This window comes from Lynx canadensis, chromosome B3 (assembly GCF_007474595.2).
Source record: "Lynx canadensis isolate LIC74 chromosome B3, mLynCan4.pri.v2, whole genome shotgun sequence".
In the NCBI taxonomy this organism is placed as follows: domain Eukaryota; kingdom Metazoa; phylum Chordata; class Mammalia; order Carnivora; family Felidae; genus Lynx; species Lynx canadensis.
Genome location: NC_044308.2, coordinates 70946989 through 70964474, shown reverse-complemented (window position 1 = coordinate 70964474; position 17486 = coordinate 70946989). Strand labels below are relative to the sequence as shown.

At 38.2% G+C, this 17486-nt stretch overlaps 1 pseudogene; it reads left to right on the top strand.

Annotated features, from left to right (window-relative positions):
• The first annotated feature begins 7457 nt into the window (after positions 1–7457).
• LOC115517034 lies at positions 7458–9628 on the top strand (annotated as a pseudogene).
• The last annotated feature ends 7858 nt before the right edge of the window (positions 9629–17486 follow it).

Sequence of the window (17486 nt, the reverse complement as noted above, 5' to 3'; positions counted from 1 at the left end):
TATTATTAATAACAATTATATCCAAATTTATTATCATTAGCTATCATTGTCAAGTAAGAGCTTCAGCAGTTTCTTTTGTCAAACTGTGAAATGATAATCATATTTATATAAAGAAAAAAACAGTCTATTTTTAAGGAAAAAAAGTTTTGTTTCTTGAAGGAGGTCTATATAAATACAAACCAAAACAAGAATAATTTTTGCTCCACCTCCTCCCCACATTTCTTCGTGTTATGAAGATGATGACAATGATTTGTTGGACAAAGATTGATGAAGACTGTGTTCTGGTTCCACCTCAGTGAATCAAAGCCTTCATTCCCAATTTTTAAAAAGGACACTTTGGAGGTTTTATGTGGATCAAATGATCAATCACGTATAAAAGTATTTGTAAAATGCAAAGTACAGTCAAAAGATGAAAGCAGTCAAATGTCCATCTACAGATGAATGGATCAACAAAATGTGATATATACAAACACTGTAATATTATTCAGCCTTATAAAAAGAAGGGAAATTCTGGGGCACCTGTGTGGCTTAGTCGGTTAAGCGTCTGACTTCGGCTAAGGTCATGATTTCAAGGTTCATGAGTTTGAGCCCTGTGTCGGGCTCTGTGCTGACAGCTCAGAGTCTGGAGCCTGCTTCAAATTCTGTGTCTCCCTCTCTCTCTGCCCCTCCCCCACTTGTGCTCTGATTTCTCTCTCTCAAAAATAAAACGTTAAAAAAAAGAAAGAAAATTCTGAAACATGAATGCACCAGCTTCTCACAAAATGACAAAAGACTGTATAATCTCACTTTTATAAGGTTCCTAGAGCAGTCAAATTCATAGAGATAGGAAGTAGAATGGTGGTTGCCAGGGGCTGGGGAAGGGGGATGGAGAATAATTGTTTAATGGATACACATTTCCTGTTTTGGAAGATGAAGAATTCTGGAGACCAGTGGTGGTAATGGTTGCTCAACAATGTGAACGTGCTTAATGCCACTGAACTGTGCACTTAAAATATTAAGATTTGTTAAATGTCATGTGATATATACTTTACCACAATTAAAAATAATTTTGAAATGTAAAGCGCATTACCAATGTCAGTTTTGTTTTTGTTTTTGTTTTTTTTTGGTTGTTATAATGTTAGCATTTTCATTATATTCTTTTCCAGCAACACCTGCTGCTGCAGTCTTGTCTGTGTGTGCATTTTCTTTCCATCTTGTGATGTTGCTGTTACAGCTTTTTCTCAGTAATTGAAACTACAGATAGGATAGGATTTTTTCCCTTCAGGTCACGAATATTTCTCCACTCCCCAACTCTATCATTGCTCTGCCCCCCAAGGTGCCTGCCCCCTTTGTTTTGCTCTTTGAGGACACAGAGAGTGGTCTCAAGGAGGCAGCCACCCCCCCCCCCCCCCCCCCAAGGGCAGACTTTCACCTCAGGGAGTTTCTTCTACCCTAGTGCTCATGATTGTTAGAAACTGCATTATCACCAGGGATAAAATTAAAGAAAGGAATAATTTTGGTTCTGGCCTGAGGTGTGCAAACCCTTGGCACATGGAGAAATTTGCTCTGAGGCTGCTCAGTGTTGCCAAGTCTTTAGATCACATAGCAGAACCTCTCCTGAGGCTCTGAAGTACCTCCTAGCTGAGCTGACTGGCTTCTGCCTGGTGTCAAATTCCTCCCCCACTGTGAGCCAGAGTTGTGATGTGCCTGACCTCCAGGAGGAAGAGAGCTCATCCTCTGTCTGTATGCTTTTCTCTTTTTTCAAGTTTTTATTTAAATTCTAGTTAGTTAACATATAGTATAATATTGGTTTCAGGAGTAGAATTTAGTGATTCATCACTTACATATAACACCCAGTGCTCATCACAAGTGCCCTCCTGAGTACCCAAAACCCATTAGCCCATCCATCACCCACCTCCCTCCATCAACCCTCAGTTTGTTCTCTATGATTAAGAGTCTCTTGTGGTTTGTTTGCCTCTCTTTTTCCTCCTTTCCCTATGTTCATCTGTTTTGTTTCTTAAATTCCACATATGAATGAAATAATATGGTATCTGTCTTTCTCTCTCTGTCTAGCACTGCACACCTCAGGTGGACTTGATCTTATATACCCATCCCAGAAATAGATGAGCGACACATGCAAGCAACATGTATAATGTAAAATTTTCTACCACACAAAAAGTGAAAAGAAACAGTGAAATTAATTTTAATGACCCATTAGTTCAATATAAAAATGTTTTAACTTGTAATCAATATAAAATTATTAACCAGATATTTTGTATTAGTTTTTTGTATACTAAGTCTTGAGAATGGGGCTGAATTTCATACTTACAGTACATCTCAATATGGACCAGTCATATTTTGAGTGCCAGTAGCCACAGCTAGCTAGTGGTTACCATAATGGACAGTGCTGTTCTGTGGCTTCTTATGTTCTCCTTTGTAATGAGAGTGGGTGTGGATGGGGTGGATTATGGTTAGTAGATTGGGAGCTTTCAGTAAGTAACCTTAGATAAATGACTTCTTGTCTTTTCTTTATTCTGTCTCCGTTCCTCTTTGTCCTCTTCCTCTAAAGGGAGATTGAACTTTAAAACATAGCTTTTAGAGAGGAAGGAGGGATAAAAACCTGGAAGCAGCAAAAGAGACAAGGAAGACTCTCTTTGTTACTAGTGGAGTGAGATCATAACCATTTTGGGAGAAGGCAATGTACTGATGCTGTCTTCACAGCAGACAGTGTAGAAAGGTTGATGGGGAGGGAGATGAGGGTAACTTTACCAGGAGACGGTAGAGCTTTGCTGCTTCTCTTTAGTATTGCTGATGGTGGTGTGGAGGCCAGAGGATGTGTGGTCTTACACATGGAACTCTGGGGCCTACAAAGTCTTCCAAGCAGCACACTTGGTATTGGCAAAACATGGATACATATGATAGGATCCTTGTTCTTGAGGAATTCTTGACTTATGTGGGCATAGATGTGTTAATTCCAATGAAAAATGCTAAGAGAGAGGAATGCATAGGGTGCTAGAGGAACATAGAAGAGTGTTGGACTAAGTATAGGTTAGGAAAGTGTAGGTGGGAAGTGTCAAAGAAGAGTTCACAGAGAACCTGATAAATCATCTGAATCTTGAATGACAAGCTGGAAGTTCTTTGGATAGAAGGGAGGGAGGAAGGTGAATGATGACATTACAAGCAGAAGGAGTAGTATATAGCACATGTATTGCTGAGTTTAGAATGAATGGGGGAGTCCTGAAAGGAGATGAACTTAGGGAGGCAGGAACTTAGAGACACTAAAGAGGTTGAACTTGATCCTGTAGGGGAGAAGGAAATATTTAAGAATTGAAAGCAAAAGAATGATATAATCAGACATGCATTTTTGAAAATTTGGCATCTTTGTTTAGATTCTGTGTCACTGAGTGCCACAGTATAGCTCCATCTTTCATCAAACAGTGTAAGCAATCCAATTAACTTTAAGGAGAAGATGAATTCAAATTAATGGTATTGACTCAATCTTTTGAGAATTTCACAATTCCTCTTGAAAACATAGCTGACATCTCAGAGTCTTACAGTCAAGGTGGGAAATCTCTGTTTTATATTAACATTGTCAGAGTTTAAGGTTAGTAGTTTGAAATTGCAGTTGGGAAGGTGTTCAATTAAAATCATATTTCATTCCTAATTGAACATGCCCAAATGGAAATTCTGAGCCTTTCATTCACCATAGACTCTAAACAGTGGAAAGATCTCTGGGCTTTGACCACATATTTGACTTGCCATCTGAGAACCATTTAAAAAGGAAGGGTAACAATGATAATAACAACAGCAACTCCTTTACGTTACCTCAAGCCCTATGTTTTGTAGCATATTTCCATGGAGGCTTTTTGCTCTTGCATATTGAAGTTATGACAAAGTCTGTGTTAAGTGTTTTACAGCTGTTATGAGCCAGCAGAAACTACTCTTTAAAAATTTTTTTTAAAAATGTTTATTTATGAGAAAGAGAGGGAGAGAGAGATTGCGAGCTGGGGAGGGGCAGAGAGAGAGGGAGACACAGAACCTGAAGCAGGCTCCAGGCTCCGAGCTGTCAGCACAGAGCCCGACGCAGGGCTTGAACTCACAAACTGTGAGATCATGACCTGAGAGCCAAAGTCAGATGCTCAACCAACTGAGCCACCCAGGCGCCCTGAAACTACTCTTTGTAAAGAGGTTAAAAAGCTATGTTCTAGAATATGGGAACCTATCTTAAGAGATTACAATATAACAATTCTTGGGGTGCCTGTGTGGCTCAGTTGGTTAAGTGTCCGACTTCGGCTCAGGTTATGACCTCACTGTTCATGGGTTCAAGCCCTGCATTGGGCTCTGTGCTGACAGCTCAGAGCCTGGAGCCTGCTTAAGATTTTGTGTCTCCCTCTTTCTCTGCCCCTCCCCTGATTGCACTCTTTCTCTCTCAAAACTAAATTCCGAAATATAAAAAAAAATTAAAAAAAATTCTCCAACAAATGTATGATGTGTAAGATTTGTGAGAGTTCTAAGAGTAATAACCTGGTTTAGTAACAGATCTAGCGAGTTCTGAAGAATCTTACATCCCTTGTATGTGCTATTAAAATAGCAAGAGAGCTAGGTTGGTTTTATAATGGTGTGTGGGCAGTTAATACAATTCCCCAGGTTTTTGTTTAGTGTGGTGATTAGCTTTGTGTTCTTGAGGATGTACATTGTAGGTTTGAAGGGTAGACACTGGGTCACCTTGGATGAAAAAAGTCTTAAGGATATGTTCCATATTCTTTCAGTTGATATTGACATACATCATCATAATGGAGGTATAAAATAGTGTTGCTATCTTCATTTATAATGCCCAGTTTGCAGAACTAGGCCAGCAGCACAGTATGAAAAGCTAGGTCTTGCTGCTAAGGACAGAGAGAAAAGTAATAGTGCTGAAGAAAGCTCTGAAATGTCTTTGGAGGGAAATGTGGCTACATTGACCTAAATCTAAAATGCTCTCACTTTATGACTCACAATTTTTATTTCTCAGAATTTATCCTTCATAAACATTGTTTTTTTAAATTGTGCCATTTTAGAATTAGAAAATTGAAGGGAATAAGCCCACAAATATATACATTTTAATATAGTCAACCACAGATTGTTTTCTTCATATATTTATCAAAAAGTAAATATTTAATTCAATTAGTCACATTATTCTCCAAACAACCTTATTTTTTAGTGGATCAAATATGAAAAGTTTTGGGGCACCTGCGTGGCTCAGTTGGTTAAGTGTCCAGCTCTTGATTTTGGCTCAGGTCACGATCTTACCGTTGTGAAATCAAGCCCTGCATGGAGCTCTGCACTGTCAGCGTTCATATTCTCTCTCTCTCTGTCTCTGTCATGCTCTCTCTCAAAATAAATTAAACTTAAAAAATTGTAAAAACAAATATGAAACATGTTCACTGGTTACTTAAAATCCAGATGGGTGTTCCTGATTGACAGATGATTGTTTTTCAAATGATGATTCTGGAATTCAAGGTATTTTCCATCCTTGCCTTCATCATCTTCAAAACTTAGCTTCCTAGGTCAACATACTTAATTATATCCAAGATCATCAAGGATGATGCCTGGATAAAGCTTCAAGTGTTACACATCAGTTTTAATTACATTCTACTAACTAGAACTCAGTTACATGAGCATACATATCTCCAAGGAAGCCTTAAAAAATATATTATTGACTTGAAGAAGAGGAAATGAATTTGTCTCTGTCAGTGTCTTAACTTCTTAGTTGACCAACATCCATCCTATGTGATCTACATGTAGGGATAAGCAGTTTGAAAAGTATGGAGATGCTGTAGATGTTTAATAGGCTCATTCAGGATATAGTGGACAGGATCTTTAAACTGTCATTTGGACAACAGGAATGGGAGACTCTAGGTCTAACAAACCTTGAAAGTAATGACATGAAAGCATCTCATGTCAAACAAATTTTTTAGCTAAGATGTAATTTATTAAGGGGGTGCCTAGGTGGCTCAGTTGGTTAAGCATTTGACTCTTGATTTCTGCCTGGATCATGATCTCACAGTTCCTAAATTCAAACCCTGCGTTGGGCTCTGCACTGACAGCATGGAGCCTGCTTGGGATTCTCTGTCACTCCCGGCCCCTCTCCTGCTCATACACGCTCTCTTGCGCTCTGGCTCTCAAAAATAAACAAAAATTTTAAAAAAAAAAGTAGTTTCTTAAGGTTAGGAGAGGAAACCCTGGAAGGAATAATACTATGTTAGCTTGGAATATGTGTGTATATGTGCATACGTGTGTGTACTTGTGAGTGCACCTATGAATGTGTGCACACTCGTGTAGTTCTCATCCTCGATATGATAATCACTGAGGGTGAAACATGCTCAAGTCTGTATGATGCACGTTAATTGCCTCCATTGCTCCTGGGGTTGAGGTCTCCAGAGACAGGCTTCAGAGTCTGGAAAGGATCAGTAATGGGGAATGGAAAGATTTATGGCTTGTTTTATTCTCTGAGTAAAACCTGAAAGGGATCTTTGTAAAGAAAGGAACCAAAAAGCGTCCTACCAAGGAGCTGATATCTCTGACTTCTGGGCTGCGCTGGGATAAGTAGGTCTGGGCACATGGAACAATAACTTCTTTCCTGTGTCTCAATGTCCATTTTGTTTTATCTATTGATAAGAAAATGGAGCAAAATTTTCATGATTATTTTCCTTTGCAAACACCATTCCTCTTATACAAACCATATTAGACATGGGATTAAAGAAATGTTTTCATTAAGTTATCATTCTGTCTTTGCAGGTCACCTTCAAAAGAACTGTTCTTTGAGGGTAGGAGGTTTTTCTAAGTTTCTAGTTTCTTTTTCTTTTCTTCTTATATGGAAATAGTTCATTTTTTTTACCTTTTTAAAAAATGTTTCAAGTTTTTATTTAAATTCTAGTTAGTTAACATATGGTATAATGTTGGTTTTAGAAGTAGAATTTAGTGATTCATCACTTACACATAACATCCAGTGCTCATCACAAGTGCTCTCCTCAGTACCCATCACCCATTTAGCCCATTCCCCACCCACCTCCCTCCACCAACCCTCAGTCTGTTCTTTATTATTAAGAGTTTTTTATAGTTTGCCTCTCTCTCTCTTTTTTCTTTCCCCTCTATTCATGTGTTGAAAAGGACTGTATTCTTAGCCAACAGGAAAAGGGATCAATTTTTCTTTAAAACACTGGCAACAATTTAGATGACTCTCTTGTTTACTGTTCTCTTTCATATGAGTGACAACATAGCAGATCAACACCCATTATGTGTGGCTTGTAGGAGAGGAAAACTTTGTAAGTGGAAGCTAATTTATTTAATGAGGTATAATACTCAGATTCAAAGGAGTCAAAAGAAAACAGGGGACTGGGGAATGAAGTGGGCTCAGAGAGAGACCCAAAGGCGAGGAAAGGCAAGGAAAGGAACACTTGTCTTCAGCATGTTGACGTGTGGGAACAGAAGGAGCCAGGATGTTCAGAGTGGCTCTCTCCTGTGAGGCATCCCAGGTGAGAGAACAATCAGAAGAGATCTAAAGAGTATTACTGTGGCAAATGGAACGTGAGGTCTCTTTTCTGTGTCTTCTCAGCTCCTGAGGAGCATTTCATTACCTGTACTGATTTTAAAGCCTAGGAGGTTAGGTGTCTATCATTGCATGTCTCTTGAATCCATTCCTGGTATCTTTTTGCTTATACATTACCCTAAGTCAGGCTCTTCAGGCTTTTTCTTTGGGCTACTGAAACTGCTTTCTAATAGTTTACTGCAAATTCATTACCCTCTAATTGTCTTGCAAATGTAGCTTCCATAAACCTTTGATCCTTGTGTTCTTGTACTAGTCTAGCTCCAATTGTTTTCCATCGACTAGCAAATGAAGCCTGAATTAGACTGGCAGTGAGTGAGTCCTCTGCCATGTGGCCCAATCTGTGAAAATTGTATCCCACTGTTCCTTAACAAGTACTCTAATTTTCACTCTTTTGGGCTTTTCTCTAAACACAACATCTTATAGCCAAATCTTTTCACATTATCATTAGTATATGCTATTAATGTTCTGCCTCCGTCACTGACCTTTTGCTAAAGCCTTTCCTTATTTTTTCCAACTGAGTATAATCATGTCTCATGACGAGAAAATATTTTGTTCTGATTTGTCATATGCTGTTACAGTGTCAGTGGCAGCACCGTGATATAGGTGGAGGGATGTATGGGGCTCCCTATGAATTTCCCCAAAATAAACATAGTCTAAGTAAAAACAATTTCCTTTCTATGCAAATGTGATTCCAAGGTCAATCTCCTCAGATCTCTTCCAATCAGATTTAGGCTCCTAATCTCCTTTTATGTAGAAATTCTGGAGCCATGAATGTATTGTTTGAAGTTGCTTTGAACAAAATATATTTAACATAAGTTACAAAAGAGCAGGGACTCTGCATTTTTATTCATCACTTTTTGCTATCTCCAAGAACAGTGCCTGGCAATAATATGTACATAATAAATGTTTATTGAATAAATGAGAGAGGGAAGGAGATGAAAAGGAAAGAACTAACCCTTCCAAAGGGAAGTTAGTAATATCACAAGCCTGAATTGAGGAAAACAAGCATGTATCTCTTCACCAGGACAAAGAAAGAAGAAAAATAGTGTTAATATTTCTGTGGTTCTTACAGTCTTCTGTCACTTCCACAGGTCACACTAATAAGGACTGTGGAGACTACTACCATCTCTGGGTCTGTGAGTGAGTTCATCCTCCTGGGCTTCCCATGCCGCAGGGAGATCCAGATCCTCCTCTTTGTCATCTTCTCCCTCATCTACCTTCTGACTCTCATGGGGAACACATCCATCATCTGTGCCGTGTGGTCAAGCCGGAAACTCCACGCACCCATGTACATCCTCCTGGCCAACTTCTCCTTCCTGGAGATCTGCTATGTCAGTTCTGATGTGCCCAAAATGTTGGCCAACATCATCTCCCAGACTAAGAGTATTTCCTATGCTGGCTGCCTGCTCCAGTTCTACTTCTTTTCCATGTGTGCCGCTGAGGGCTTATTTCTGTCAGTGATGTCTTTTGATTGATTACTTGCCATTTGTAGACCTTTCCGCTATCCTACCATAATGACCCACCGCCTATGCACTCAGTTAGTGGTCTTCTGCTGGGTAGGGGCTTTCTCTGGTTACTGACTCCTTTGACTCTAATATCTCAGGTGCCTTTCTGTGGTCCAAACACCACTGACCATCTTCTCTGTGATCTTGCACTTTTGCTGGCATTGTCCTGTGCTCCAGTATGTGAAATTACTCAAATCTGTGGTATCAATAGCTCTCTCATCATCTTTCTCACTTTCCTGTACATGGCACTTACTTCTGTGTCTTGAGTGTGGTGTTATAGGTGCCCCCAGGCTCAGGAAGGCATAAGGCTTTCTTTACTTGTGCCTCCCACCTTGCTGTGGTGTGTCTGTTCTATGGTTCAGTCATGGTGATGTACATCAGCCCAGGTTCTGGGGACTATCCTGGGATGCAGAAATTTGTGACCTTGTTCTATGCTTTCACAACCCCACTCTTTAATCCCTTGATTTACAACTTCTGGAACAAAGATATGAAAGAGGCACTCAAGAAAATTCTGAATGTGTTATTATGGGAAATCTCTAAAGGATTCAAAAGTTGAATTTAGTATACGGCAAGTCTAGGAGGATGGAAGGTAACAAAAATGAGATTATGGTTTTTTCCCTTCATTTTATTTTATTTTAATATATTGGGAGGATGATTTTTAAAAATTCACTAGACTCATGATTTAAGTCTTAGGAAGTTATTATTCTTATGTTACAGTTACCTTAGATACAGTTAGTTGAAATACAACTTGGTAAGATTTTCATGTATTCCTCTATAATTGAGTTTTTTAGTTTCTTTTGGTTTTAATTAAATACTACTTGATGTCTTTCAACATTTTCAAATTCTGCTTTCATCAGAGCCAGTTGTTCTTTTCAGAGAATAACGAATGTTGAATGTATTGCAATCACACACATAATTAACCAGTTTTTTAAAAAAACCCTCAATATCGGGGACAATTTTAAACTTTCTTAAAAAAAAAAGATTTCATTAATTTTTGGGAGAGCGCAAGTGTGGGAGGGGAAGAGAGAGAGAGAGTGTCAGAGGATCTGAAGCAGGCTCTGCACTGACAGCACTGAGCCCAATGTGGGGCTTGATCTCATGATCCATGAGATCATGACCTGAGCTGAAGTCAGATGCTCAACCAACTGAGCCACCCAGGTGCCCTTCAGGAACAGTTTTAAAGCACTACTTTTACATATTCCATAATTCTAAGTATAGTTTTGGGCACCAACAAGCATCCTCGGTAAGATTATATTGACTTGCTTGACTCCCACATTTTGCCAGTGCTTTCATTTTAGGAGGTAGGTCTAATGGATATATACTTTTTTCATGAAAGTCCACTCCTAATTCAAATGTCTGATCCTAAATTTGATAACCTCCTTTTAAATTAGCCCTAGCTATACTTATTTGTCAATGGCTCCACTGATCTATAACCTGAACCTAAAATCTTAACCTTCATAAATCCCTTACCTTTTCATTCCCAATCTTAATGTCATTAAGTTCTGTGGCATCTTCCCTGTGATCCTTTGTTGTCCTCCTTCATTTTTGTCTAGGTTCTAGCACTCCATGCCTTTAAAGGCATAACTTAAACTTCTTTTCCATCAGTCCTTACACTTATCTCCCTTCTACTTATACAAACTTTGGAGACAAATCCCAAATTCTTCTGTTCTGTTTTGTTTGGTGGTTTTATGTCATCATAAATTTGTTCAAACCAGAAGAATATACAACACCAAGAGTGAACCCTAATGTAGACTATGGACACTGGGTGATGATTCTTTGTCAATGTATGTTCATCAGTTGTAATAAATATACCACTCTGGTGGGGGGTGTTGATAACGGGGGAGGTTATGTATGTGCGCAGTTAGGGGACATATGGGAAATCACTGTGAACCTCAAACAACTCTAAAAAATAAAATTTCAAATAAACAAATATATAAAAATAAATATATATACATACACATATATAGTTACATTTATATACTGCTCTGTGTCTGATCTGTGACATCTAACTTATCGTCCTCATTTTGCTACTTGTTACTTAGTTATAAGATGGCACTAAACATCCAGGTTTTTCCCCATTCCAGGGTGGAGGAGCTTGAAACAGCAGCTTCTAGTTCCCAGAAAGCAGAAGCCCCCTCAGAAACCCCCAGTCTAATTCTCATTGGCCAGAATCATGTCACATGACCAAACTAGCTGCAAGGAAGCTGAAAAAGCAAACGTTTTTAGCTGGACTCATTGCTACTCTGAACAAAGTCAGGCTTCTTTTAGTTATGGAAAAGGGCGATGAACTTTGGGTGGGTGACAGTAGTCCCTGGCACAAGATGGATCTAGAGAGCTTCTCTAATCACTTTAGACTTCATGAAACTCAACAACTGATAACACTGACCTTTGACAAATACGAAAAAGCTAAGGAAGATGAGCATACAAACTTTCCAGAAGCCACTATGTTTATAAATCTGACTGGAGGAAAATAAGACAGAACTGTGGACTAACCACTTGAAATCACTTTTTGTTGATCATAATAAATGATATTTTTGTAAACAATTGGTACAACCAAATTTGAATAATAATGAGTTTTTCTAACGACAATCATAATAATATTGAGCAAATAGCATTTGGCAATGAAAGGGCACTTTTGAGTTCCATGATGAGGAAAACAATTAAAAAGACTAAAGAGAAAAAGACTGTTTTGAGTTGTAGTTTTCTGTGAATCTAATCTTTCAATTGGCGTCTTTAATTTAACCATCTTCCCTCAAGGAATATATAAATAATAGTTTTCAGTCTGTTGATTAGAAGGAGATTAAATTACAGAGACCACAGATACTGTCAGCCTACCAAGAGGAAGTGAATCACCCCACCAGTCATTCATCTTGGGGCTTTGTGAGATGTGTCCTTAGAAATGGAATGAAATAGGATAGGATAGAAATGCATTATTTGTGATACAGGTGGTATTTTTTAAAGAAATTTCTGTTTCAGTTGTATATGTATGTATGTAATGGGCACAATGTAAAATAAATTTATTTCTGTGGGTTGTGTTCAGAAAAGTTTGAAAAACCATTGTCTTAGCAGTTTCAGAACTCCTAAAAGCAGCCATTGGCATAGGTCGCCAAAAGGAAATCCTGGCCCTAAAAACAGTACAAGAACTCACAAGAAAAGAGCCCAAGAAAATTAAGGTCAAATATGGAGTAATGAGCCTTCAGACCTGTGGAGTGCATAGAAAACAGCATGAATAGTAATAATAGATGACTGTTTGTAAAAAGGGTGGCAAATCTTTACCCTGTTACAACGATCTTAATGCATGGTGAGTTGGAGAAGATGTGACACTTGAGAAAAGGAACAGAAATCAAGTGGCACCAAAGCAGAGAACAACACCAGTGTGAAAGGAATTCAGAAAAGTATGAAGACTGATTCTGAGCAGCTACCTATGAGAGGTGCCACCCTAGAGAGAAAGGGTCAGCAGTTAGACGAGATTATGCTAGCAAAAGTCACATGTGATTAGTTGTGTCTAGATTGTTTAGTTTGTGTGTAATTCAACTTGTCCTCAAACTAGAACCTTAGTAAATATGTGTCCCAGTACTCCTGTTTGACTTACTTTCCCTAATTAATATAGTATAATCTTTGTTTTACAATCTGAGCTTACAATTGTTTTACTAATAACTTGCCCATTTTCAGGCACCAGTCATGCTCTCCTTAAAAAACGTTTCTTGTCCACTATACCTCACCATAATATTCTTTTCTTAAAGCAATTAAAAACATTTTTTTAAACATTTATTCATTTGTGAGAAACAGTATGAGCAGGGTAGGGGCAGAGAAAGAAGGAAGCAGAATTGGATTCAATTCAACAGAATTGAAGCAGGCTCCAGGCTCTGAGCTGTCAGCACAGAGCCTGACATGGGACTCTAACCCATAAACTATAAGATCATGACCTGAGCCGAAGTCAGATGCTTAACCGACTGAGCCACCCAGGGGCCCAATATTCTTTTCTAAATTCATAGCGTTTTTGAGGTTTGTTGAATATTTACTTGTAATCAGATTGCCTTTTATGTATCTGTTGCAATATCATTTGTGTTACTTTTTTTTAAAATTTTTAATCTTTATTTATTTTTGAGAGTGAGAGTGAAAGAATGCAAATGGGGGGAGGAACAGGGAAAGACAGGGAGACACAGAATCCAAGGCAGGCTCCAGGCTCTGAGCTGTCTGCCGAGAGCCCGACACAGGGCTTGAACTCACAAACCGAAAGATCATGACCTGAGCCGAAGTCAGAGGCTTAACTGACTGAGCCACCCAGGTACCTCTCATTTGTGTTACTTTTTACTTTCCTATCAGTTACATTGTAAGTTTCCTGGAAGCAGGGAATATAAGTTATACTATCTTTTCACTGTTCCAGAATGACTTCTTTAATAGTAGGAACTCAAATAATTGTTTATTTCATTTACAGGTTCATTCAACAAACATTTATTGAGTTGCAACAGTGTGTTAGCCATTTCTCCAGGAATTGAGGGTAGAGTATGATATCTAGTTCTCATGAGGTTCATATTCTAGTATGAGGAGACGGAAATAAAGATAGAGAAATAAATATATACAATACAATATGTATATTTTTAATTAATTAATTTCAGTTTGTTCTCTATAGTTAAGAGTCTTTTGTGGTTTGCATCCCTCTCCCTCTTTTACCCTTCCCTTATGTTCATCTGTTTTGTTTCTTAAATTCCACATGAGTGAAATCATATGGTATTTGTCTTTCTCTGACTGATTTATTTTGCTTAGCATAATATACTCTAGTTCCATCCATGTCATTGCAAATGGCAAGATTTCACTGTTTTTGATGGCTGATTAATATTTCTATATCTATATCTATATCTAATCTATATCTATATCTATATCATCTATACCTATATCTATCTCACATCCTCTTTATCCATTCATCAGTCCATAGACATTTGGGCTCTTTCCATAATTTGACTATTGTTGATAATGCTGCTATAAACATTGCAGTGCATGTGACCCTCTGAATCTGTAGTTTTGTATCCTTTGGGTAAACACCTAGTAGTGCGATTGCTGGGTCATAGGGTAATTATATTTTTAACTTTTTGAGGGAGCTCCATACTGTTTTCCAGAGTGGCTGTAAGAACTGGTCACATTTCAACTGGTCCGTAGTCCCATGTGGGTAATGGTTATTGTGTTGGATAGTGCAGGTATAGAGAAGTCTGAGGACTGAATAGAGAGCTTAAAGATGTTGAGGTTAATCAAATAACTGAATTTTCTTTATTTTTCAGAATATAGTTTCTTTGCCTAGAGGGAACAAGCATACTCCTGTGTCACAGGTTTTCTTAATTTTAATCTGGATCTGGTGGCAGAAGAACATCCTGAGTTCACTGTGTCACGGATGTAGTGGGCTCACACATCCATGAACTGCCTCCTGAGAATGGGTCTTTCCTGAAGAATTGCATCTTCAGCCTCATTGTCCTAATGTGTCCCAGACCAATAGTTAGAAGCCCTTTCAGAAGCTGGATGAAATTTCCCCTCAGACATTGCTTTTTAGATGAGTATAGGGGGTGGGGGTAAGAGCCAGTCAGTTGTAGAGCAATTTTTTAAAAAATGTTTATTTATTTTTGAGACAGAGAGAGAGCATGAACGGGGGAGGGTCAGAGAGAGAGGGAGACACAGAATCTGAAACAGGCTCCAGGCTCCGAGCTGTCAGCACAGAGCCCGATGCGGGGCTCGAACTCACGGAGTGCGAGATCATGACCTGAGCCGAAGTCGGTCGCCCAACCGACTGAGCCACCCAGGCGCCCCTGTAGAGCAATTTTTAAGTATAATCCAAGTTACATAGTCATTCAAAACCAAGAAATTATATTTCAATATATAAATGCACAGAAAAAGGTCTAGAAGCATAAGTGAACACAAACTGAACACATTGCTACAGAGACAGGTGTGTGTGTGTGTGTGTGTGTGTGTGTGTGTGTGTGTAAGTATGGAGATCTGAGGATTTTCATTATTTTGTACTATTTGGCTTTTATAATGAAAATTTATTCATTTTAAAATGTATTGCATAATTGAAAAGTAAATAGAGAAAGTAGAATATTATTCATCTCTGTGTAGTTAAGCCCGGGTTATTGAAAGATATATGAATATAACATTTAGACCAAAACAAAAAATATTTAATTTTAAATATTTTATTTTAAAATATTAATCTCCTTTTTAGACTCTGTGAAAACCCAGATATAAAGATCTCAGTTATTTGGTTAATTGTGGTCCATTTATCCCCCAGGCAAAAAGTTTTTGGCTTAAGGTGAAGGAGTCAAGTGAAGAATCTTCCTTATTCACTCTTTACCAATTCTAAGAAAGGTGAGTAGGCAGCACTAAATCTCACGGAAGCTAATGGAGTCTTTCCTACATGGTGGATGATGTTTTTTTTCCCTTTACTTGAACTTGTTTCTCAGGACTGCAGATAATCCAGCCATAACTTAAAAGTATCAGACTGTATTCTAACAGCACTCATCATGAGATAGACAAGCCCTCAACTACCCATAGGGAAATTTATTTCCCCTTTCTCATCCTGCTTCTACTTCACTGCTATTATATAGATGGATCATTTAGTTACGTCCTACCCTGTGTAACTTCTAGAGGGATATGGCTCAGGGATATCTTGGGGAGTCCAAATAAATGGATTATTATAGTTAGTATTTTTGTTTGTTTGTTTTGGCTCCCTAGTATCTCAATCCTTTTTTATGGGTGGGAGAATCACAATATTAGCAGGCATGGAGCTTATCTCTGCATAAGTGGATTTTTTTTTTTATTGCCAGATATTAGTTCTCTTAGCCTCTCTTGGAGCTACAGTACAGGGATGTACTTTTGGTTCCACCAAGCAGATACAGCTAAACCAGATTTTGATTCAGGAGCTAGTGATGCAAGAAGCAGAAGTAGGGTAGGGGGAAGCAATGTTGAAATATTAGCATTAAAATCAGCAATGAAGCAGGTAGCCCAGTGATTGCAAGAAGGACAGAATGGCAATGGTTGAAACAGTGGCATCTGGTAGCACATGGCCACAGGTGTGGCTCTAGTGATGGTGATTGTTCATCAGACCAGTTCTGCCGGGTAGTTTGTACACTGGTCTTTGAATCTGAGCCTCAACTCTGGTTCTTCAGCTTTCATTTGATTCTGTGAAATTCCTGATACCCCATCAATAAATCTTTCCCATTGTCGTGCTTAATCAGCCAGAGTTAGTTTCTGTTGCATGCAAGTAAGAACCCTGTTATAATTACATAAGTGTAGCGTTACCTCAGGTAGGTGCAGTCCCGGTAATCAGACAAGGAGACACTAACCTTTCAGTACTGTAGGTTGTCTTGAATTTTCCCTTGGTGGTCTAGGAAGCTTCATCACTCAGCATATTTTGTTACAGAAATATCCCCAAAGCCAAAATAACTTGAAAGAAGACTTTAAAATATCTATTTTTTGCATGAAAAACTAAATTGAGGTCTGGTCTGGGTTGGATGTTGTCAGTCAAACCATTTTTTTTTTTCAACATTAGGAGACAACTTCACAAACTGACCCCAGAAAAAGGGAATTTTGTGCCATAGTTTAAAATATGAACATTTCCAAGGATGGGAAGATGATCAGGCCAGGTCAAAAGTTTAATATTAAGTGCCAATTTCCTGACAGTATCTTATATTTTGGCTGACAGAATTTATTCCCTGGTTTCTCATGCCTATTTTCTGTAACAGTACATGTTCTTCAACTAAAAACTTAGAAGGTGCTGAAACCCAGGTTTGGGTAAGGAATACTTAATGATTTGGCATATGTGAATGTATCCTTTTGTGCATTCTCTTCAAAACTGGACTAAGAAGTTTCCATAAGAAGCAACCATATCATTTCCCGTTTCCATTGCTATGTAAACTGGACACTTTACCAACACAGAAGAAAGAAAACACAGATGAAAAACAGATTTCATTGACAGATATTGGGTTATTGATCTTATAAATAAAGCAATTGAATTTTTGTTAGTGCAATGAGTAGATGCTACATTTCATTATAGAAAAACCTGTAATTGGAAAGGAGAAAAATAGTGATACATTTGAAACACAAAAAAATAGTACTAGGATAAACGCCAAGATACAAGTAGGAAGCATAAGCGTTAGCTTTGTACTTCTCAACTTGATTAGATTTGTTTTAGGGCTTCAAAAAATGACAAAACAGAGAATGATACATTGATGCATGAAAATTGTACAGAATTTTCTACAATAGACCTTTAAGACTGTGGATATTTGCTTTTGAGACAGGATGAGAATTCTTTGTGTATAACGAGTCACATTGTCATAGGAGTAAGGAATTGAACACTCAGACATGCCCAGAAGATAGTTTTTCTCCCAGTGAGAGAAATTCTATTTTCTGAGAGAATTATACGAAAATTTATA